The sequence below is a fragment of the Crassostrea angulata genome, chromosome 2, assembly GCF_025612915.1.
Source record: "Crassostrea angulata isolate pt1a10 chromosome 2, ASM2561291v2, whole genome shotgun sequence".
Classification (NCBI taxonomy): domain Eukaryota; kingdom Metazoa; phylum Mollusca; class Bivalvia; order Ostreida; family Ostreidae; genus Magallana; species Magallana angulata.
In genome coordinates, this window is record NC_069112.1 from 57,500,396 (window position 1) to 57,526,101 (window position 25,706).

At 31.0% G+C, this 25,706-nt stretch overlaps 2 pseudogenes; both read left to right on the forward strand.

The window, feature by feature from the left end:
- The window catches only part of LOC128174548 (multiple epidermal growth factor-like domains protein 10), a 92,654-nt pseudogene extending 86,856 nt beyond the window's left edge, over positions 1-5,798 (forward strand).
- A 3,868-nt stretch (positions 5,799-9,666) lies between these two features.
- Positions 9,667-25,706, forward strand: part of LOC128174549 (multiple epidermal growth factor-like domains protein 11) — a 158,881-nt pseudogene continuing 142,841 nt past the window's right edge.

The window sequence follows — 25,706 nt, forward strand, 5'->3', positions numbered from 1 at the left end:
ATTTTTGCCCCCCAAAATCAAAGTTTTAGAAAGAGCTTTAAAATAAGGTGAAAGATAGTTAAAATCATATTGAAAATAAAGGTGTAAAAGGTTATCACCACAGTGACGTCATAATGTAGAAATGACGTCATGAATATTGCATTATTTTGATAAATTGGTGTTTTGTAGCAAAATATGGGTGTTTTCCGATGGTTTTTCGACTGGGAAACATCGAGCGCAGGCTTGCTCAAGTACCATTTTTTAGTATAATATTTATAACTATCTGAAGAAAAACATATGTTAAAATCGCACTTGAGCAGACCTGCGCTCTATACTTCCGAATGCAAAATATAGAGCAAAAATGAGAATATCTTCATTTGTTTGCAAATTTGCGGGAATTAGGTCATATAAGTGACGTCATAGATAAACAGCGAGTGAGCAATGATGACTAAAATCAAGATTAAAGTTATAGGCATCCTCTTTACAATGATTTGTGAAGATTTCATTTTCATACGATACTATTTAAAAATTGGTTGAAATCGGGGGCAGATATTTGACCATACCGCACATAGTCCTTTAGTAATGCATATAAGAGAATGATTTATATATGCATCGTTTTTGATAAAAACATTTTTTTAGAATAATTCATTACTTCTTCCTCTACTTTTAGAAGACGTGAACCGTATCACGTAGACAGCTGTCAAGAATTTACTTCCCGATATGTTTATTATTACTTTTAAACATCGATTTTGAAAGTAGAATACGTTTAATATGTTATGCTTACTAATACGATAAAAACTACAACAATTATCAACACATTTATGGCTATATTTGACTCTGAATAGATAGAACGTCGTAAAAGCATTGTGGTTATCAAAGAGAAGGCTGGATGGTTGTGAAACATGTACATTGTACCTACTTCAATGAAAAGAACAGCTCTGTTAAGAGATGAAGGAGTGTTAAGAGATGAAGGAGGCCATTCAATTTTGAGAGTTTAAACTTAGGAGTTTTCTTTCCTTAATAAGAGTTTACGACAAAAAATCATACAGGACTAGAATTCTAAAGTAGATATGATACCACGTAGTTTGTTGACTTCTTCATTCTCTTTTTAAAAAAAGAGAAATATTTCAGTTGTCCTCAATAGTGTTTTAAAATCCATGATTTAAGGTTGAAACGCTTAAAACATAAATCATCAACAAATTACCGCTGGTGCATAACGTTATAAGAACGTTTGCTATGTAGACAAGGTGAGGCCTATATTTCTTATTAATGTTTTCTTAATACGCATATTGCGAACACTTTCTGCGTCTACGTTTTTTGAGATGTATTTTGAAGGACATGTACAGAGAAAGTCCATTTTTATTCTAAGAAATGCATAACATTTAGTTCAGATGAAACGCACAAAGTTTTAGCTCCTTTAAAAAATTCTTAACGTTATCATCGTTATCATCATTATCGATACTACTATATTAAAATAATAGACTCGAATTTATGGGCTTTAATACCAATAAATCGGAAAAGTACTGTCTTTCCTTTTATATATTTTAAACATCATAGGTACTTGAAGATTACCAATATTTTTTTTTATTTTATCTCAATCAAGCGTCACTAATTAATAATCAACGAAAATTCCTTTTTAAAAAATCCGAATATCATTTGAATTTTTTGGATTTTACAATCTTGCGCATGCGCATTACATTCACGCTAAATCATTAGAGGCTTTTTAGTTTATGTTTCCACAATATCACATTTGCATGCATAAACTCAGAAACGATAATACAAATACGTGTAAATTTTCATTGAAAATTTGCTGTATAATCTGTTTATCAAAGAAAATATGGAAGATAACTCTAATTCAGTGCATTTAATATGAAAAATCCCGAGAGTTCCGAACGTTAACATAGTGTGTAAATAAAAGTTTAACGTTGGTGAAAAAGTGTACAATTCTTCATTAATATGACTTAAATTTTTAGATGAAAGTTATTTACAGTTTCAAAATGGTTTGTTATGAATAGTTTGACTGTTTTTTTTTCAATGCAGCTTTATCAATTTCCTGCAAAATCATTTCGAAGCGATTCTGCAATTTTTAAATTACATTACTGGTAAATGGGAGGCACTGGTGATGGCTTGTCCCGAGACACAGTAAGATAATTCTAAGCAGAGTGCAGTGAAATAAATAGCAATATTGTAGGCTTAAAGCTTGGTTATGTAAATGACAAAACTATACGGTATGTCGATGTATCTATTTCGTAAATATCCTAAATATATTTGCAATGTCAAACCATGCACGTGGGGGTCAAAGTCTAGTTATATAGTATAATATAATAAAATATAATAAACGTAACATATTGATTGTTGTATTAAGAGCATTTATGTTGCGGGACCGTCAATTTTTAGTTAGAGAAGTCGAAAAATATAGCCATAACCATTAGGTCACTTTGATATAGTGAGTTCTTTGTTTCATTTCTGTATAGGTTGTCTGACCTTAGGATATTACGGAGAGAACTGTTCCACTCCTTGTCCAGAAAACTGTAAGGGTGGAGACTGTGACATTGTGGATGGAACTTGTGTTAGCTGTGTTCCGGGATATAGTGGATCTATGTGTAACATAGGTACAGCTTACATTGTATGATGTTTAATTTTACTGATAAAAGTTAAGTCTCTTGGATGTATGTAAGCTAACATTTGCATATATATTTTTCATTGCTCGAGATATTTTATATATCTTTGTTTTTCCAAACTTCACTTCAAAGTCTGTGGCGCTTGCTACGAAAAAGAACAATGTGACTTCAAAAATGGCACTTGTCCGAATGGATGTGAAGACGGGTATAAAGGGAGACAATGCAAAACTGGTAACGAAAAAATAGTACATTCAGGCTTATGTAGAATGAACGTAGACATGACAGTTGTAGATACAATTCAAATAGATTTCATTATGTTCTTACCAAATTTTAAAATTATGCTAATTTTTTGTAAACGAAGTAATCCGATTCAAAAGCCAAAAAGAAATACATGCTTACATGTATATTTAAACGATTGGGACGGATGATATGTCTGCCTGTATGTAGCCATTTCCTATGACTCTGATGCGTGTTTAGTAGAGTGGGTGCTTGCGACCACTCGTGAAAATTGTTGTCAGATGTATAGGGAGTTTTGAAGATCGCTCGCAAATACCTGCTCTGCTGAATACGCAAATCGGCATCCTTATGCATATATTTTTTTCTCACTGAACATGTTTGTTGAACTTTTTTATTCCTAATCTAAATTTTACAGGTATATTCTGTTTGATAAAAATTCCAAAATTAGGAGAAAAAAATATTAAAATAAAAGTCATAATCAAATTTATAAAAAATGCTCATTGCAGGAAGTTATATGAAATTCTGACTAGCCCATATCTATTTAAGATCTACTTACTTTAAGCTATATGATACGATGCAATATTGTCTTTTTGATTGATAAAAACTGTAAAGATTTTTCATTCCTGTCTCCTTAACGTTCATCTACTTTCAAACTTTTGTCAACGATTCCAGAAATGATTCTATGAGATATCCGGTGTCCGGTGAAGCTCGGACTTGTTTAAAGTTATTAAAAAAAAATTGAAATTCCTTTTTCTTTTCATGTAATGTCAGTTTGCACTAACAACACGTATGGCCCTAATTGCTCTATGACATGTGGACATTGTCTCTACCTGTATGGAGAAAAATGTAACCACGTGACCGGTCAGTGTCCTCGCGGATGTGCTTCCGGCTTTCAAGGAGACCTTTGTGTTGAATGTACGTACATTTGATATGTTTAATTTACGTAAACTTATTCAGTACCCTTTGTGCATGCGTAGTGTTTTTTCTCCAAACATGAGATACACTATGAATACCTATCTCTAAATATTATAAGCGTTTGTCATTTCTTTTTTTTTATTTAGCAAGAAGTGAATTCAGGAACACGACACTTGCATGGTCGACATATAATGGTATGATTATTTAAAAGCATACATGTATAATAAAATGTGATCACAATATTCCAACTCTGAATCATTTTTTTTTATTTTCAATATAATCTGATTGTGTTGAAAGTAAATCCATTTACTCAATGTATTTTAATTTAGTTCATATGAAATTAAATCAGAAATGTAACATCATTGCGTTGCGTAAAGTTTGTTTGCTCCATATTCGTAAAGTATTTAAAATAGATAATAACAAATTCAATTAAACCGGAAAGAAAATTATCGGTGTTAGTATTTCTTACATTGCATATTATTCGATTTATGTTTACTTATTCAGTACCCTCTGTGCATGCGTAGCATTTTTTCTCCAAACCATGAGAAAAATTGATGAATTACTTTTTATGTAAATATATATGGCTTTGGTCATTTGTTGTTTTTTTCAGCAACAGATAAATTCAAGAACAAGACACTTGTACGGCCAATGAATGATGGTATGATTATTTAACAGCATACATGTAAAGTAAAATCTGATAACAATATTCCATTCTAAATACAGTAAAACACGCTTATAACGAAGTCCCATATGCGACCAATTTAATTTCGTTATAAGCGTAATTCGTTATATCCGTCAAGTTTACAACATGAAAAAGAGACTTGGGGAATGAAATTCACTTCGCTGTAAGCGTCAATTCATTATAAGCGTGTTCGCTATAACCGTGTTTTACTGTATTTTTTTTTTTAAAAATTGTGCAATTATCTGATTTTGTGTGATTTACTCGTTTTGTTTTAATTTAGTTCAGTTAAAATCAAATTAGAAATGTTACATGATAGCGTTAATTAAATTTTGATCTTTAGAAATTCTTAAAGTGTTTAATATATAGACGATGTCAATTTGAATTAAAAAGGACAGATAATCATTGGTGTTGGGATTTCTCAAAACTACGTTTGAATATGAGAAAGGAATATATACAAAGTAAAAACAACTTCACATGACATTGAATAAAACAAAATGAAAAATGGACAATTGCTACTGGATCCGAGTTCCCAGTAGCAATTGTCAGATTATCAGATTTAATCAAAACAATTTACATCTAAAAATGTATTTAAAAAAAACGAAATAACACAAATTAACAAACAAATAAACAAAAAGAAATGAGTATAGGTAAAAAGGAAAGGAAATATTGCCCCCCCCCCTTCTCTCTCTTTTTAATAATAATGTAACTGTATAAATTAGAGAAACTTATTCATGTATATGATACTCATTTGCAGCTTATGGTCCACCTGTTTTGCAAACTACAGTTCAAGTTCCTTTTTATTCCATCATCACCGTTGTCGTATTGTTTTCAGTCAGTGCTCTTCTCAACCTGTTTTTCATGTACGTTACTTACTAGTACTCGAATTATTTTTCACTCGATCGTGATCGTATTTTCTTGTAACATTTGAAAATACGTCACGTCAGTTTACTAAACTTTCAGATCCAGACAGGTACTTGCAAGATGCCGCAATCGAGAAGAAAAGGTAGACGAATCTGTCGAAAAACCGAACACTATTGAGAACAGTATTGATATTCAAGAAAACGAACTTTGTACTTACCAAGAACTCGAGCATGCTGACCAAAAAGTAAACAATGATGTATATACTTCATTAGCATAGAACCCGAATAATGAGGGATATATGTTGTTGTTATGAAAAGTACGTTCTTCAAAAAATATATATTTTGTGAAAATTCGAATGAATTTGTTAGAAAGAAATATTTTTTTTAAATTTCTTACTCTTACATGTACCCTTGACACGGCCAAATGAACATATTGGTATCCTGGGATCTGTTAAAATGTTGAAAAAGAAACGGCATCCCATTTTTTAAAAACATTCGAATGCTTTTTTCGCCTTTTGTTTTTGTTTTATGTGTATTTTTATGTTGTTTGCTTGGCAATAAATACTATAATATGTACGAATATAGTTACACAAGATATTTTTAGTCTGATATTATTTGATATACGACTTTTGGTACAGAAATTTAAATTAATGATACCTATTTTAAAGAAAATGTCAGTTTGAGGCCTTTGTGGGCGTTCCGGCCTTTGATCTGTATAATGAAGATTCTAAATTGTAGAAATCGTGACCCTCGGACCAAAACTGCAGCCCAAGGCGGGGTTCAAAGTTCAACATAGAACTACATATGAACAATTTTAAAAATTTTCTTCTCGAGAACTACTGCACCAAAAATGCCAATATTTACACAAAAGGTGGTATATATAGTGGAGATTCTAAATTGTAAAAATTGAGACCCCCGAACAAAAAGTATGGCCCCAGGTGGGGTTTAAATTTTAACATATATAGGAAAATGTTTTAAAATCTTCTTCTCATGAACTATCATGCAACTGTTTGGGATATTACTATTCATACATGTACATCCTTAAAAAATGTAGATTCTAAAATGTAAAAATCGTAACTCCCGGACAATCGATGGGGCACCAAGAGGGGTTCAAAGTTGAAACATTTTAAATAATATAAAGGAAACGTTTAAACATTTTCTTCTTAAGAACTAAAATGTTATAGTTTGTGGAATTTCTATGTATGCATCCTTGGCTTATGTAGATTCCTAATTGGTAAAATTGTGACCCCGGACCAATACTGGGGGTCAAAGTTTATTATAGAAATATAAAGGCAACATGTTAAAAAATCTTCTTCTCGAGAACTACAATGCTTCAATTTGTGAGATTACTATCATGCATACAACCTTGGATAATGAAGGTTCGACAGTTTTAAAAAAGTGACCCCTGGACTAATACTGGGGACCCAAGATGATTTTAAAGTTAAATGTAGAAGTATATATGGAAAACGTTTAAAAATCGTCTTGAGAACTACAATGCATCAATTTGTCAGATAACTACGTCAGCATCCTCAAATAGTGTAGATTCGAAATTATAAAAGCCGTGACCTCAATTTTATACTGGGGCCCCAAAAGGTGATCAAAGTTTAGCAAATAAATATAGAGGGAAAATGTTGAAAAATCATGTTGAAAAATCTTTTTCTAGGGAACTATACTGGTACTGTACCAGTTATCGGCTAAGACCAGTTATCGGCTAAAATGAGAGTTCGGGTTTATTACACGGGGCAATCCCAGATATTTTAATTCAGTCGTCTTTTTCGAATAAAGAAAAGTAGGTTTGCTTGAAAACTTTCTTGAATATGCTTTATACACAAGCTTAAACGATCATTGTTTACCTCTGATTTTACATCTTTGCACTTTCAGCAGTGGGGAAAATGACGTAATAAGTTAAAAATAGAATATTACATCTTTGTGAAACGTTACTATAGCCCTCCTTTGATTTGACATATAATATCAATACAAATAGCATGTATAAACAAAAGGAATTCATTAATTTCCGAGAGATTCGTAGCGCAGTTGAACGCCTGATTGCACAATTATGTATTGAAAAGTGTACGATTTGGTGAATTACCGTATGATAAACGAATACTTTTATGAGTTTTGTTTATAATGTATCACAGCCCCGACTACGTTAGTCTGACCCCACAAGGGACATAATTCAAATTTCATTTAGCAGAGTATAAAATCAACATGTACAGGGATTTTACTACGTTATTATCACAAAGCCGATAACTGGTACAGTAGATCGTAAAAACTCGGCAAATTCGGGGCCTGATAAAAATCACAAAACAAGATGTTTGCGGTTCTAAAAAATGATATAAACAAACAGGTTGATAAATAAGGAGTTCAGTATTTAAAGTGTGGCAAGTTTTATCCAAAAATATTAAGAAATAAGAAAATACGACAAGAAAACATTAAATTTTAGCCGATAACTGGTACAGTGCCAGTAATGCTTCAGCCTGTGAGATTAATATGCAATCATCCTTAAATAATGCAGATTCCAAATAATTAAAGCTTTAGCACTGGACTAATACTGTGAACCGAAGAGGGGTTCAAAGTTTAACATATAAAGATAAATTGAAAATGTTTTTAAAAAGTTTTTCTCGAGAACTATAATGCTACAGTTTGTGAGACTACTATGCACGGATCCTCAAATTGTGTAAACTCTAATGTAGTGGAAAAATATCCTTTATTAGTTGATTTCAATACTGAATTATCAAGAACTTTGAATGTGTTTAAAGAATAATAGGATACATATTAAAACTTATTTTATTGTAGAACTGGCATTCACCGTCTTCATTTCATACGTTACATAAAAGTGCGTGTCATTTGTAATGAAACTAGTAAAGATGCGCTTTTTCATAACATTCTGGGATAAAAAATGAAACAAATTATTTTCATTTCGATTAGTTTTAAATTTGAGCAAAGAAAAATTATTTAAAACCAAATCTTGTGAACTTATTTGTTGCAATAAAATCTTTATTATTTACAAAAAATAAAGATGGTCTGCTGGCCTAATTATTCATAGAAACGTTCATTTTTTATTGGTAATTTAAATATGAGATTTGGCAATAACAAACAGTGTTGTAAATCAAAAGCCAAAGGAAGACTACAAAACAGGAGAAGCGAAAACACCGACCTCTATAAAAATCAGAGGTAGGATCATAGGCCGTGGAGGAGTAAGCATCCTCTGCTGACCGGTCAGAACCGCCGTATGCTCATTGTTGTAATCTGGGAAACAAGAAGGTCCATAGACAAGTTGATTGATAATGGCCTAACAATAAGTATGAAAAACGTCATTCAGCATTCGACCTAGCAGACGATACTATTTACTGACATGGTCGGTGTACCGACCATAGCACTGAACGAAATAATAACTTTAATCGAGACTGTTGATAATCTTGCATTATCAACTTGTTTGTCAGTAGCTTGCCTCGTTCAAGAATTTGTTGGAAAGTTGACGATAGAAAAAATATAAAGTCATTACATTTATCGCCAAGTTTTGTTGTTAGGTTACCATTAATGTTTTTTTTTGTCTAAAAAATATCTAAATATGAAACAAATGACTTTAATTTGTGGTATCCTTTATTTTCAAGTTCACTGGGATACATGTATATCGAGTCGAAATAAGAATAACAATAGTTAATTGATGAATTGTCGTTGATATACCTAAGTGTGGAGTTGAAGACGCAGCTAGTGATTTTTTCCTGTTTAAGTCTTAATAATATCTAAATATGAAACAAATGACTTTAATTTGTGGTATCCTTTATTTTCAAGTTCACTGGGATACATGTATATCGAGTCGAAATAAGAATAACAATAGTTAATTGATGAATTGTCGTTGATATACCTAAGTGTGGTGTTGAAGGCCACAGCTAGTGATTTTTTCCTGTTTAAGTCTTAATAATAAATTATGCTTTATGTGAATATAGAAATAGATCTGCTTACAATGATGAGCAATAGGTATCAATAGTAATGTACACCGTCTTAATGATTCTTTATTGACACAATTAAGTGTCAAAATTGAAATACTATTTAAGGTATTTTGATATATACATTGTTAATAACACAATTCAATGGTCATACAATGTATTTTGATAACAATTATTTTATAATTGACTGAAATTTCGAGTTAAATCTAAAATTGCGTCATGATAATGAGGCCAGATTTCCAAAAAGTGCATAGATGTCAATCAGAAACACAAGCATCTTTTTGATATCTTACTGTACAGATATACTTTATGTGTCATTTTTAAAGTTTTGAAAACGAATGAATGAATTTAATGTATACTCCAAATAACTGCTAAGTACATATGCATAGAACGGATCACCATGACTAAAATAGCATCTTTATATTAAAGCACCACTTAGATATATGTACAGGAAGAGGGTAATGGTCACAATATAATTGCTTATACAAAGATGTATGTGCATAATACAGTCTCTTTCTGAAGGGTTCATTGAGTTAGATAACTCGTTGGCAACATTGGTAAGTTTCTTTCTTTATAAAATTCTTACTTGAATCAAAATGATTTTAAACAGATTTCAACTGATGAATCAGAACTTAAGATTTCATTACGAAATTGAACGTAGGATATAGTTGTTGTGTTAACGTTGTAACTACACTGTCACGCACATCTGTTATACTAACTAGTTACAAGCTTAACTGATACCTAAGTTTTAATTTTATTTATTGCAAACTTAATTATAGGTAATTATTTTTTTCAACATGACTTTTAAAGCGGCATGTATTTACTACATGTTAAACCTGGTACAGTTAAACCACACATTGTTTAAGATGCACTTATGTTGTATTTTATAATTCATTAGCTTGATAAGCTTTATGTTGAATATACCTTATAAAGCATGTTTATTTTTGTTTTCTAAACTAAGGGTCGACATTCCACTTTAGGCCCAATTACAGTAACTTTCGATAGTGGGTTGATATGATTTGGCTAGCCCTATTCATCGAATATTTTTGGACTGTGAAAACATATGGTGAGTGAATGGATTTAAAATTATTTTTTTATACATGCAACAATAGTTTGTTTAAACATTTGTCGAGTTATTATTATTGGCAGGTACAATAAATTGACAAAGTATACAATACGACTGGGAAACAAGCCAAAAGCTTATACTTATTTTTCTCTTTGATGAGAAAAATAAAACAGGTAGAAATATATATTTGCAAAAAATAAAGAAGTTCAACATTTAATGGCTGAAATAAATAATTTCTAAAAGTTATAGAACATCTACAGGGATATTTGTTGACCATTCATTATATTAAGTTAAGCGATTTGCTATATATGTGTTTTATTTCTGATTTGTTCTAACTGAGACATGAAATAAAAAAAACTCTTTCTATAAACCTCAAATAACTGGATAGAAAATGAAGAAATGTTTGTGAACTTAAACTCATATTAAGAATTATGTCTATTGCTATTTCTAAGTTTTACATGTAAAAGTATATAAACTTGTTGTAAAAGATGTCGTTATTATCGTCTTTACGGGACTCGAAATCAGTTCGTTATATCTGTAAATTCGGAATTGGTCAATACACACAAACACAGAAATTTCACAAACAATATTTCTAAACAATGTAACAAAAATTATTACATTGCAAATGAATTGAGTTTCTGACACGAAGTGGATATAATATACAGTGTTATTTTTGTCCCGTGTAGTTTTCGCTACAATTGCAAATAGTTTCGCCACGTCTTTAATTTGCCCAGACCCAGAATGTTTAAAAAGGAATAATTTGAAACACTGAAATTCGCCCAGACTTACATTCGCCCGCTGACAACAAGGGCGAAAGGGGCGAATATAAAACGTGGAAGAATATTTCCCTTTATACAGTACCACTACTCATACGTAAAAAAAAAGTGACTAACAAAGCTCGTTGTGATTTTCATGCAAACTCTATGTGCAGATATCCCGGATATCATGATATGCATTTCCTTAAAATGATGTAATTTCATAGTATGTATTACATGTACTACCCCATCAGATTATATGAAACTTTATCATAATATCACAAAAACAAGGAAACTGATGTAAAATAAAGTTGTCATATTATTTACATCTTCTAGGTATTTTTTAAAACCAGGAAATACATTCCTGTTCAAGCTGAGAAGCAAACTTTTAAAACTAATAAAAATGCATGAGTATAAAAAAGTGTTAATTCGCATGTACAAGCCAGTGACTATACTTAATAACCACAAAGTATACACAAATAGGCACATGCACGTTTAAAACAGTAAACATCCGTATTTTTCAATTGTAAATTTAAACCCCAGGCTTTTAATCAATTTCAAATATTATAATACTATTCAATTTATCCTATAATGCTTCAAAATGAAAGGCAGCTGTAAAATCACCGACAATTTTTTTTCTACTTTTGATATTGTAAATACAGACCCTGAAACGTACTACTACACCACACGCTCGCTGCACGCTCGCTACACGCTCGCTAAATGGTTCACACGAAACGCTAAACGATTTACACGAAACGCTGAACGGTTTACACGAAACGATTCTCGCACGAAACGATTTGCTCGCTTTTCACACGCTTTGAACACGCTTTTATCCTGATCGATTCGGGTCCTCTCGGATTTTTAGCCTGACTCTGTTAGTAAGAATTAATTTTTAAAAAACACGAAATAATAGAAATACTGATATTAGAAACATTTATGTACATTAGTATTGAATTGATTAATTAAATTAATTTGGTACTTATATTTAAAGCAAAAAATTATTTATTCACAGAATTAGCCAAAAATATTACTTCTATAAATATATTTATTGCTCAAAAGAAATATCCATGATTCTTATTAGTCCCGTAAATAATAAAAATTCCAGAGAAAAAAGTTATCGTAAAACAATATTCAATACCAAAAAAAAATCCGTATGATTACAAACTGAAATCGGTTTTTCAGTATTCGGCGGGATTCGTTTTTTCTTCTCACATTAATATTTTTATTGGTTTCAGAGAATACGATGCAAAAATACTAACTGTAAATGAACCTGTAATTATTTACATTGATAAGTTTGAAAGTTATGTAAAATAAAATTAGTCACATAAGTTAGAAAAATGCTCAAAAACAATCGATTAATTTTTTTTATGTCGAATCATTCGCGTAAATAAATGTTCCGTACATAATATCACAAAGAAAAATCAATGGATTAAACAATAAAGAAAGTTGTCATTACTATTTTGGATTTCGGAAAGAACAAAAAAATAAAAATTGATATAGACTTTGTCTCAATATTCGTATACATAACCGGCGCCCCGCATAACGGCGTACAATATATCTATTATAATCTATGTGAATTAAGTACCATATGCATATAGATTCCCATAATAATTAATTGCATGTGTTCATTTTAGGAACATTTCAGTGTGTTAATTACTTGTTGTGTTCCGTTATCAGTGTTTAAATAATTAAAATAATAACTTTGAAAAATATTTTTAATCGGGATTCAGAAGAATTTACTACCCGCATTTCATAGAAATGAACAGTATATTTTCTTTCTATGTTTACATTTAATATTGTTCAAATTAATGTTAAATAATCTATCATTGAAATTGTGTGCATCATCAAATACTGATTCTGACTACCTATAAGTCATTAAATTTCTATTGGCTATTGACAAAAAAAGAGACGCGTGACCATCCAATGAAAACAAATACACAGAGTTTGATTGACAGGTTCAGCCAGGTGCAGGTCTTACCCGATGTCCGAGGTTATGTGTACTGGTTGTACACAGCCGAAGAGTCTCAGTAACTAGTCTTCTTTCAATACGCGTACTTTTCTTTTGTTTGTTAAAATGTAATAAAAAGATAAGTATATCATTTCTTATAGATTTTTTTCACGAATATCTCAAAGGAGTTTTGCCAATCAGTTTAAAGTAATGTTTAACACGAGCGCTGTTTTGAAACAATTAAATTGTCAGAGAGTTCCGAATGAAATCTGATGAACGTTTCACACGGTTCTCGCACGCTTTGCCCGAAACGATTTACACGCTTTGCCCGAAACGCTGCACGCTTTGCCCGAAACGCTAAACGATTTACACGAAACGCTTCACGATTCACACGAAACGCTAAACGGTTTACACGAAACGCTAAACGGTTTACACGAAACGTTTCTCGCACGAAAGTCACACGCTTTTTTGGTGTAGTAGTACGTTTCAGGGTCTGTAGATTTAAAAAAGCTTTCTGTTCCAGTTAATTGTTTAAATATATATTGATTTTGTTTATTCGCGTTAATTACATATTATCTAATAAGATGTCGAAACTTCTCCTACTGCATCAATTTTATCTCTGTGAATGAACGGACCAGCGTTAATTTGTGCTATCTCGAATTGGTCTGTAAAAACTTTGAGTTATCTGATGGTTCGAGATATCAAAGTTAATGAAAGTTGGTCTATTGTTATGTTTCTAGACATGTGTATACACATTATGTTTCTATGTATGCGTATACACACATGTATATATAGTCATATAAGTTATCGTAATTTATATTGTCGAATAAATACTAGAAGGTTTATTTATTTTATTTCATATCTTAAATAAACTTAAAAAAAAAACATAGAATGTTCTTAAATTATCTTGTAAAGCAATACTTTTTAAGAGGAAAATTTGTGTTCGTCTTTGCCAAATATTCTGATTACCGGATACACAATACACAAAAAAATGATAAACCGATAAGTGTATAAAGAACAGACACGGAAAATGCAACTTAACATTTCTATTCCAGCTTATCTTATCACAACTCCATATTGTATAAAGTCATGAATGCATAAGCTTTCTTTTAACACCATTGCCGAATAATCTACCCCCCCCCCCATCCCCCAGAATGAAGATTGTATTCTTTGATAGATTACTTATCAGACACGACGTGTACTGAAGATTGAAATTTTCTAGTACAGACCCATATACCCAAAAGAGTATTTAAAGCTGCATGATCAGATTTTGTCATTATTACAGTATGAAGTACTTTTCCTTACAATCCAAAAATCTTAGAAAGTTATAAACGTTCGCCTATTTAGACCAGCAAAATTGGTCTCCATTCAACGTTAGAAATATTCAAAGTAAATGAAATTAAGACTGACATAAATTGAAAACACCACTCATTTACCCCATTTTCGCAAAGTTTGTGATATGGAAGGAAAAAAAACCCAGGATATACGGTTATATTTACGAAACTCTAATTTTTGACCTTTTACAGAAAACATTGCTCTGCGAAGACATGCCTGGCAGCGTTATCCCTTTCACGGCACACCATGGAATGCAACCTATGCTGTTGACGGACGTCGATCAGATCTCGCCCCGGCTGGAGGACAGTGTGCGATATCAGCGGATGATAAATCAATAGCAGAATGGCAGGTGGATCTAGGAAAAGTGCGGAACCTGCATCACGTTTTTATACAATACAGGACGGACAATGTCGCTTGGGGTATTTATCGACCAACAAAGTGAAAAAGAAGGGTGTTCATATTAGATTACTTATCTTAAGATATTTATGTTGAGCATACATACATGTATTTGTTAAGTTTGAATTCTTGAGACACAGAATTGGGCTGCTTGATTTATTCATCTACAAAGTACTGTAACTGAAACGTAACTTAATATTCAAAAGAAATGACATTCTTATAAGGTTCCTTTTAATTGACGAATATTCACAGCCTCATCCTGTGTGATTAATGCATAAGTTTTATGATGCTTACAAAAATTAGTCACAAAATTATTGATATGCATAATGTGTGTTAGACAATTTCTATGAAACAGCAGTACGTATAAAAACTACGAATAATAAGCCTTAAAGATGGTCAAATAATCGTTGCCACTAAACAAGGTCAGATGACATCAATTGCGATGCAAGAAAATCTTCAAATCATATATCAGTGTATAAAATTGATTCTACACTCAAAATGTGCCCCCGCCCCCCTCTCTCTCTCTCTCTCTCTCTCTCTCTCTCTATCTCTCTCTCTCTCTCTCTCTCTCTCTCTCTCTCTCTCTCTCTCTCTCTCTCTCTCCCCCCCCACCGAGTTTACATAAACATACATACTTCTCTTGTTCAGTCTTGAGTTTGTGTATTTTTTAAGACCTACTTTTTACAAATTTGTTAAACCTTAACTATTCTACATATAAATAAGTTTTTTTTCGGTGTTTTTGAACTTACAGATGAAAACGACTACTTTAAAAGTAGATTCTTGGGATTTTCAATCTATGTATCGAACACCACCCACAGAAATGACTGGAGACTGTGTTTCAATGACAACAAATATACCAGAGCCACAATACCCAACCCTATCAGTGTAACATGCGTTATGCACGGGAGATATGTCATTTACTACAACAACAGAACTCATCGCCCCTTCCCTGCTGGATATTCAACTTACGCCTTTAACGATTTGTGTGAGGTTGAAGTTTATGGTAAGATTTATAGAATAGCACGGAATATATAGAGCAGATTTTGCATTTTTAAAAAGTGTACCATATAGTTTTTCTTTTCATTCCATAGCTAATCCAAACGTTAAGTTTAGTCAAAATTGGTAATGAATATAAGAGAATGATTTGTATATGTATCGTTTTTAATAAAAAAAAAAATTAAGAATAACTCCTAACTTCTTCCTCTACTTTTTAACAGACCTTAACCGCATCACGTAGACAACTGTCAAGTATTTACTTCCCGATATGCTTATTTTTACTTTAACTTATCGACTTTGAAACTATATATTACGTTTATGTTAATTTTACTTTTATGATAAAAACTACAACAATTATCAACACATTTATGGCTATATGTGACTCTGAATAGATAGAACCTGGTAAAATCATCGTGGTTAACAAAAAGAAGGCTTGGTGGTTGTGGTATTTCCTTCAATGAAAAGAACTGCTCTGTTTAACGATGTAGGATGCCATTCAATTTTCAAAGTTTAAACTTAGGAGTTTTTTTTCCTTAATAAGAGTTTACGGCTAAAAATCATACAGGTCTAGAATTCTAAAGTAGATATGACACCAGGTAGTTTGTTGACTCCAATATTTTTTTTTTTCTCAATCAAGCTTCACTAATTAATAATCAAAGTAAATTCCTTTTAAAAATCCGGATATCATTTGAATTATCTGGATTTTTTATAATCTTGCGCATGCGCATTACATTCACGCTAAATCATGGGAGGCTTTTTAGTTTATGTTTCCACAATATCACATTTGCATGCATAAACTCAGAAACGATAATACAAATATGTGTAAATTTTCAGTGAAAATTTCCTATATATTCTGTTCATCAAAGAAAATATGGGAGATAACTCTAATTCAGTGCATTTAATATAAAAAATTCCAAGAGTTCCGAACGTTAACATAATGCGTAAATAAAAGTTTAAAGTTGGTGAAAAGTGTTGAATTCTTTATTAATATGACTTAAATTTTTGGATGAAAGGTATTTACAGTTTCAAAGAGGTTTGTTATTAATAGTTTGACTGTTACTTTCAAGGCAGCTTTAATAAATATCCTCCAAAATTTTTTTGAAGCGATTCTGTAATTTTTAAATTACATTACTGATAATGGGAGGCACTGGTGAAGGCTTGTCCCGAGACACAGTAAGATTATTCTAAGCAGAGTGTAGTGAAATAAAAAGCAATATTGTCGGCTTAAAGCTTGGTTATGTAAATGACAAAAATATACGGTATGTCGATGTCTGTATTTAGTAAAAGTCCTAAATATATATGCAATGTCAAACCATGCATGCACTGTCAAAGTCTAGTAATATAGTATAATATAAAAAAATATACTAAACGTAAAATATTAATTGTTGTATTAAGAGCATTTATGTTTCGGGACCGTCAATTTTTAGTTAGAGAAGTCGAAAAATATAACCATATCCATTAAGTCACTTTGATAGGGTGAGTTCTTTGTTTCATTTTTTATAGGTTGTCTGACCTTAGGATATTACGGAGAGAAGTGCTCCACTCCTTGTCCAAAAAACTGTAAGGGTGGAGACTGTGACATTGTGGATGGAACTTGTATAAGCTGTGTTCATGGATATACAGGATCTATTTGTAACAAAGGTACCGCTGACATTGTATAATGTTTAATTTTACTGATAAAAGTTAAGTCATTTGGCTGTATTTGTGGCGTTGACAAGTTGCATATATATTTTGTATTGATCAAGATATTTTATTTATCTTTGTTTATCCGAACTTCACTTCAAAGTCTGTGGCGTTTGCTACGAAAAAGAACAATGTGACTACAAAAATGGTACTTGTCGAAATGGATGTGAAGACGGGTATAAAGGGAGACAATGCAAAACTGGTAAAAATGAAATAGTACATTCAGGCTTACGTAGAATAAACATACACATGACGTTTGTAGATACAATTCAAATAGATTTCATTATGTTCTTACTAAATTTCATATTATGCTAATCGTTTGTAAACTTAGTAATCCGATTCAAAGGCCAAATAGAAATACACGCATATATGTATAATTATACGATTGGGACAGATGATATATCTGTCTGTTTGTAGCAATTTCTCATGATTCTGATGTATGTTTAGTGGGTGCTTGCGATCACTCACGAAAATTTTTTATCACAGGTATAGGGAGTTTTGAAGATCGCTCACAAACACTTGCTCTGCTTAATACGCAAATCGGCATCCTTATGCATATATTTTTTTTCAATTGTTTGTTGAACTTTATTTTTTTTCTTAATCTAAACTTTATAGGTATATTTTGTTTGACAAAAATCCCAAAGTTAAGAGGAAAAATTGTTAAAATAAAAGTCATCGTAAAATTACAAAAAAGTTGATTGCAGGAAGTTATATGAAATTCTGACTAGCCCATATCTATTTAAAATCTACTCACTTTAAGTTATATGATACGATGCAATATTGTCATTTTGATTGATAAAAACTGTATAGATTTCCCATTCCTGTCTCCTTAACGTTTATCTACTTTCAAATTTTTGTCAACGATTCCAGAAATGATTCTATGAGATATCCGGTGTCCGGTAAAGCTCGGACTTGTTTAAAGTTATTAAAAAAAAAATTGAAGTTCCTTTTTTTTCCAATGTAATGTCAGTTTGCAACAACAACACGTATGGACCTAATTGCTCTAGGACATGTGGACATTGTATCTACCTGTATGGAGAAAAATGTAACCACGTGACCGGTCAGTGTCCTCGCGGATGTGCTTCCGGCTTTCAAGGCGATCTTTGTATTGAATGTACGTACATTTTATATGTTTAATTTATGTAAACTTATTCAGTACCCTTTGTGCATGCGTAGCATTTTTTATCCAAACCATGAGATACACTATGAATACCTTCCTCTAAATAGTATAATAGTTTCTCATTTCTTTTTTTTATTTAGCAAGAAGTGAATTCAGGAACACGACACTTGCATGGTCGACATATAATGGTATGATTGTTTAACAGCATACATGAAATGAGAAAATTATCGTTGTTACTGTTAGTATTTCTCGCATTGCATATTATTCGATTTATGTTAACTTATTCAGTACCCTTTCTGCATGCGTAACATTTTTTCTTAAAACCATTTGAATAAACAACTTAACACGATATGGAATAAAAAAAAAATGGACGATTGCTATTGGGTCCTAGTTCCTTGTTGCTAAGCCAGGAATTAGTCAGAACAATATAAATCTTAAAATTTAAAAAGAAAACAACAACACAAGATAACAAATGACAACAAATGAATATAGGTAAACTAGAGCAGAGCTCGTGGTAAAGCCTCGTGTAGGTCTTCCGTTGTTGCTGCGAGTTGAAAACATATGTGATATGGTGACAAACGATTATAATTACTAAACTTTCAGTTCTGCGTTTGTTATAAAAACGTGTTGTGATTGAAAGCCTGTATATAAAACGTGTTTTGAAAAAGAAAAGAAGAAAATGTTTTAGGAAAACTATTTGTCGAAAACAGTTTATGTAATCGTTTCAAACATTCTTTATAAAATGAGTTGTTTAATGGCGAGTTAAATTTCCAAAGGGTAGCAAGCATTGTTATAAACAGTTGGTATTCATGATTCATACCAGGAATTAAATTGTGTTAACTTATTCAGTACTCTTTGTGCATGCGTAGCATTTTTTTCTTCAAATCATGAGATAAACTATGAATACCTACCTCTGAATATATATAAGCGTTTGTCATTTATTTTATTCAGCAAGCGGTGAGTTCAGGAACACGACACTTGCATGGTCGACGTATAATGGTATGATTATTTAACAGCATACATTAATATAAAATGTGATAAATGTATTGCAGCTCTGAATCAATCCTTTTTTTTTTATTTTAAATATTATCTGATTGTGTTGGAAGAAATCCATTTACTCAATGTATTTTAATTTAGTTCATATGAAATTAAATCAGAAATATAACATCATTGCGTTGCGTAAAGTTTGTTTGCTCCATATTCGTAAAGTATTTTAAATAGATAATAGCAAATTCAATTAAACCGGAAAGAAAATTATCGGTGTTAGTATTTCTTACATTGCATATTATTCGATTTATGTTTACTTATTCAGTACCCTCTGTGCATGCGTAGCATTTTTTCTCCAAACCATGAAAAAAAATGTATAAATAACTTTTTATGTAAATATATATGGCTTTGGTCATTTGTTTTTTTTCAGCAACAGATAAATTCAAGAACAAGACACTTGTACGGCCAATGAATGATGGTATGATTATTTAACAGCATACATGTAATGTAAAATGTGATAACAATATTCCATTCTAAATATGTTTTTTTAAAATTGTACAATTATCTGATTGTGTTTGAAGTATATATATTTACTCGTTTTGTTTTAATTTAGTTCAGTTGAAATCAAATCAGAAATGTTAAATGATAGCGTTAATTAAATGTTGATCTCTAGGAATTCGTAGAGTATTTAAATAGACGATATCAAATTTGAATTAAAAAGGAAAAATAATCATGGGTGTTGGGATTTCTCAAAACAATGTCTGAATATAAAAAAAGAATATAATCTAAACATATCATATAAAAGTGGCCGTTTACATGCTTGTGAATGACAGCTGAAATTACATAAGACTAAATTATTTCGATCAAAAAAGACCCCAAAAATATGAATCAATGTGACAAAATCCATATAGTGTGATATTTCCCTTCTTCTTTTTTTTATCTTAAAAAGTGTATACATAGTAATAAACAACTTAACACGATATTGAATTAAACAAAAGGAAAAATGAACGTTTGATATTGGGTCCTAGTTCCTTGTGGCTCAGCCAGGAATTAGTCAGAACAATTTAAATCTTAAAATGTAAAAAAAAAACCAACCCAACAACACAAGATAACAAATAACAACAAATGAATATAGGTAAACCAGAGCAGAGCTCGTGGCGAAGCCTCGAGTAGGTCTTCCGTTGTTGCCGTGAGTTGAAAATTTATGTGATATGGTGATAAACGATTACAATGCCTAAACTTTCAGTTCTGCTTTTGTTATAAAAACGTTTTATGATTGAAAGCCTGTATATAAAACGTGTTTTGAAAAAAAAGGAAGAAAATGGTTAAGGAAAACTATTTGTCGAACACAGTTTATGTAATCATTCCAAATATTCTTTATAAAATGAGTTGTTTAATGGCGAGTTAAATTTTCAAAGGGTAGCAAGCATTCTTATAAACAGTTGGTATTCATGATTCATGTCAGGAATTGCATTAGAAAAAAAATAACCCGCCTACAAAAACACGTAACATTTTCTTTAAGATAACTTCTTTATTTAAATATTTCAAATTTTTTGGAGACTGTGTGCAAGTTTACAATTGTTGCGTACTGAGAAAATTTACAGACCCTGAAACGTACAACTTCTCAAAAAAAACAAAACTTGCGACTTACGCGCGAGAAACATATTGTGTAAACCGTTTAGCGTTTCGTGTTAATCGTGAAGCATTTCGTGTAAACCATTTAGCGTTTCAGGCAAAGCGTGCAGAGTTTCAGGCAAAGCGTGTAAATCGTTTTGAGCAAAGCGTGCGAGAACCGTGTGAAACGTTCATCAGATTTCATTCGGAACTCTCTGACAATTTAATTGTTTCAAAATGGCACCCGTGTTTGACATTACTTTAAACTGTTGTGATTTGCAAAACTTTTTTCTAGGTATTCTCATGAAAAAATAATCTATAGTCTGTCCCAGGTTCTCGATTAAGGGATATTTTGACAGATTTTATTAAATGTCAGAGCATTTTTAGTAAAATGAATAAAATTCGACGCTGACAAAAAATTTCCAAACAAAATAACAAGTAACTGACCGCATAAATATTCCTTTAGTTATGTATGAGCCGATTTTCAAAGTCTACGGGACTTTACAATGTTAATTTCGGCTATTGCTGCCAAGCGTCCGAGGGAGCAGTTATTATTTTTCATGCGCTTTAAAATAAATCGAAAAAAATAAAACATATTGTTTTATTTAATTTGTGCAAATATAAATGATAATTTAGCTATTTAGCGAGACTGTAAGTTATCCTTTCGTAAATTCTAAGTCAGGAAAACATAAATCAGAGTGTGATGCAGTACAACCAATGATGACCTATATATCGATACGTTTAAGTTACGATGCGCTGACATTTTAAGCATGATAAGTGACTGCTGGGACTGTGAATGTTGCAATGACAGCGTAACTGGAAACCTTTTTACAAAGGTATGTTAATATTTTGTTCTATGTATCGTAAATGGTTTAATAGTAAGAGCAGCCATAATACTTCAGTTGTAACTTTTTTATAAATGAATCGGCAGTGCGAAAGCGAAAGTAGGGTACCTCTGTGATTTTTTGTTAAACACATACCGCTAAATTAATCACTAACTATATTAAACAGGAATAGATTGAAATCTTCACAAACTTGACAATAACCTACTGTTAATTTGACATTGAGACACTTGAAAATCTGTGGGCCAATGATTATATCATGTGAATGAAAGTAGGGGTGGAAAAACATTCGAAGAACCAGCATTATAAAAGAGCATTCTTCTTGAAATTTTGTTCATTGCTTTTCTCTAACCCACAGCTTAAAACTTAAATAGTTAAGTGATTGATTAGTTCAATTTCTAAACATGTATTTTACCTTACTTTAGAAATTTAAAAATAGAAATGATTTGTATTTATTTATTTAAATTTTATACTGTTATTAATGGTTGAGCAGGCCAAGATATATGATATATGATAATTCATTCCATGTAAATTACCAACCATAAACCAAAGAATTATCTGATATCTGCAGTCTTTTGTTTCCTGTTCCATTTTTGTCTTTAAATGACTAAATATTTTCATTAACGAAATAGTTTCTTTTAACGTTATATAATTATAATTTTTTTTATGCCATTCTTAAAAAAGTTTGTTTAGAATTGCCACCTGAAGGTTTCTAGACCCAGGAGAGAGGGGATGGGGATTTTTTTTTCAAACTTGAAATTTATCTTATCAAATTTTGATAAAAAAGAAAAATCTTCATATGAAAAACTTCTTTTTGGCAAATAAAATTTTGTCATGGGGGAGGGAAATTTCTATCAGGTGTAAGGCAATTCCAAACAAACAATAATTTTATTTTGGCCTTATGCAAGATCGTGTTACAAACATCAGAGCTTTTCTGACTGAAGTCATCTTATTCGCGGAAGCTGAACATTTTAAATAAATATTAATATGCCAGCTGTTTTAAAATTTTGAACAGCAAGAATATTCATCAATTGAAATTAGTTTAAGAAGTCATCAATGGGACCAAATTTCTTAACTTCAAGTACATGTATACAAAGTAGAAATTGTAATTAAAATTTTTGGCTACTTGCAATGTACAGCTAACATCCATATTAATCCCATTCAGGATCTAAATTATGGTATTAAACATAGTAAAACAAAAAAACAAAAGAGAATGTTATTATAATTTTATCATGTTTATTTTGTACAAGGGATCATTCATTATCAAACCTTTTGTTTTCATTATAACATGAAAGATAATCATTAAAATTATATTTAAAATTTATAATACTAGATGTGAAGTTAAAATTAGGTGTATGATATTATATTATCACAGATGTGCAGCATCACAGTCTTTACATGTAATATTAATAATTGAAATTTTCAATTTCAAATTCAACAACAAAGTAGCAGAATGAGGTTACTTGTATTTGTAAACTAAGCAACTAATAAAAGATGTGCAATATCACAGTCATTACATGTAATTATTATAATTAGAATTTATAATTGCAAATTCAACAACAATTAAAGCAGCAAATTGAGGTTACTTGTTTTTATAAACTAAGCAACCAATCACAGATATGAAAGATTACAGTCATTACATGTAATATTTATTATGAAAATTTACAACTTAAAATTCAACAAAAATCAAAGCAGCAAAATGAGGTTATTTGTATTTTTAAAGCAAACAATCACAGATATGAAATATCACAGTCATTACATGAAATAATTATAATTTAAATTTACAATTTGAAATTCAAATTCAACAACAAAGTAGCAAAAAAAGGTTACTTGTATTTGTAAAGTAAGCAACCAATCACAGATGTAAAATATCACAGTCATTACATGTAATAATTATAATTGAAAATTATAATTGCAAATTCAACAACAATTAAAGCACCAAAATGAGGTTACTTGTATTTATAAAGTAAGCAACCAATCACATATGTGAAATATCACAGTCATTACATGTAATAATTATAATTTAAATTTACAATTTGAAATTCAAATTTAACAACAAAGTAGCAAAAAAAGGTTACTTGTATTTGTAAAGTAAGCAACCAATCACAGATGTAAAATATCACAGTCATTACATGTAATAATTATAATTGAAAATTATAATTGCAAATTCAACAACAATTAAAGCAGCAAAATGAGGTTACTTGTATTTATAAAGTAAGCAACCAATCACATATGTGAAATATCACAGTCAATACATGTGATAACTATAATTGAAATTTACAATTTCAAATTCAACAACAAAGTAGCAACAAGAGGTTACTTGTATTTGTAAAGTAAGCAACCAATCAGGGATGAGCAACATCACAGTCATTACATGTAATTAAATCAATTTAATTTATAAATTCATACCAAACACAAAATTTACAAAAAGTGTGGGAAGGAAGCTACAGGTAATACATAATTTTAATTGAACTTGATTAAAATATATGCAGGTATTATAATGGAAGTCCCTGTTACAAAGAGAGGGCTGATCGCTATAGGAAGATTGATACTATAGATGATGGTCTGCTGACGAAGCCATTCGTAACATGCAGAAGAAGAATAGTTTAAGTTTCACTTCTCAAAAGTCAAGTATACTTGTTCATTATTGGGACTACTTTATATATATGATTGCGCCCATGAGAAAAGGGTGCTTATGACATTTTTGACAAAACAGAAAAATAACGTCACAAACATGACGTTACGTCATAACGTCGTCTGAAAAGCGTAAAATATATAACCTGTCATTTTCATCGCGTATAGTTTTTGATACCTTTTTCTAAATTTTGTTTTCACATTATTTTAAATAATCTCTTATTATACTCTATTTGCAAACAAATTTGATTAACTACATGTATTTCTGTTTTTCTCGATATTAGCTTATTGTTCCAAATTGGCTATGATTTGGTTAAGTTTTACAGAAATATTTTGCTCTTAATTTTATGTGTCTGCTTCACCCTTTTTTAATAGCGCATTGATATTAACATATAAATTTGTATCACAAATAAAAAGAAATATCTCATTTTAAAGAAAAGAAAACATTATTCAGACCATATACTGTTGATTCCTTATTCTACGCGAATACCTAAGTCCGCGATTCAGCAGTTTTCCATCAAATTGCGAGAACATAAAATCGCAAATGCCGAATTTTTATCATATTTTAATGTAGGTTACATATGTCCAAAAATAAAAGCGAGAATTTAAAATTCGCGAGATGCACTTTTCGCGATTTTACGCAGATATTAATTCCTCTCGTTTAAATATATGTAAGAATCTACGCTAATAGTGCGTGGATTAAGAAAGCAAAAAGAAAAAAAATGAACCTAACAAATACATGTACTTGATATGCCCTTCAAAAACACAATTCCTTGTTTTTATTCTTAACGAGGCCGAGGCTAATTATTTCTACCCTATAAATTTTGATGAAATATCTTGCATGAAGTTTTACTGTTATATCAATTGTTTTTAGATAAAAAAAATATTGACGGCCCCGATTTCCTATGTTGTCTTGAATGTTATCAAATTTTTAGAAGGCACTATGGGAATTTGTTGAAAATGCGCGAAATCTCACTTTTTCCGCATATATATATATATATTTTTTTTATCTCTGCCCATGATTTTTTTTCGACCGATCGATTTAATGTTTAGAACTGTATCGTGAGGGTTTCAGCTCTGTCAGTA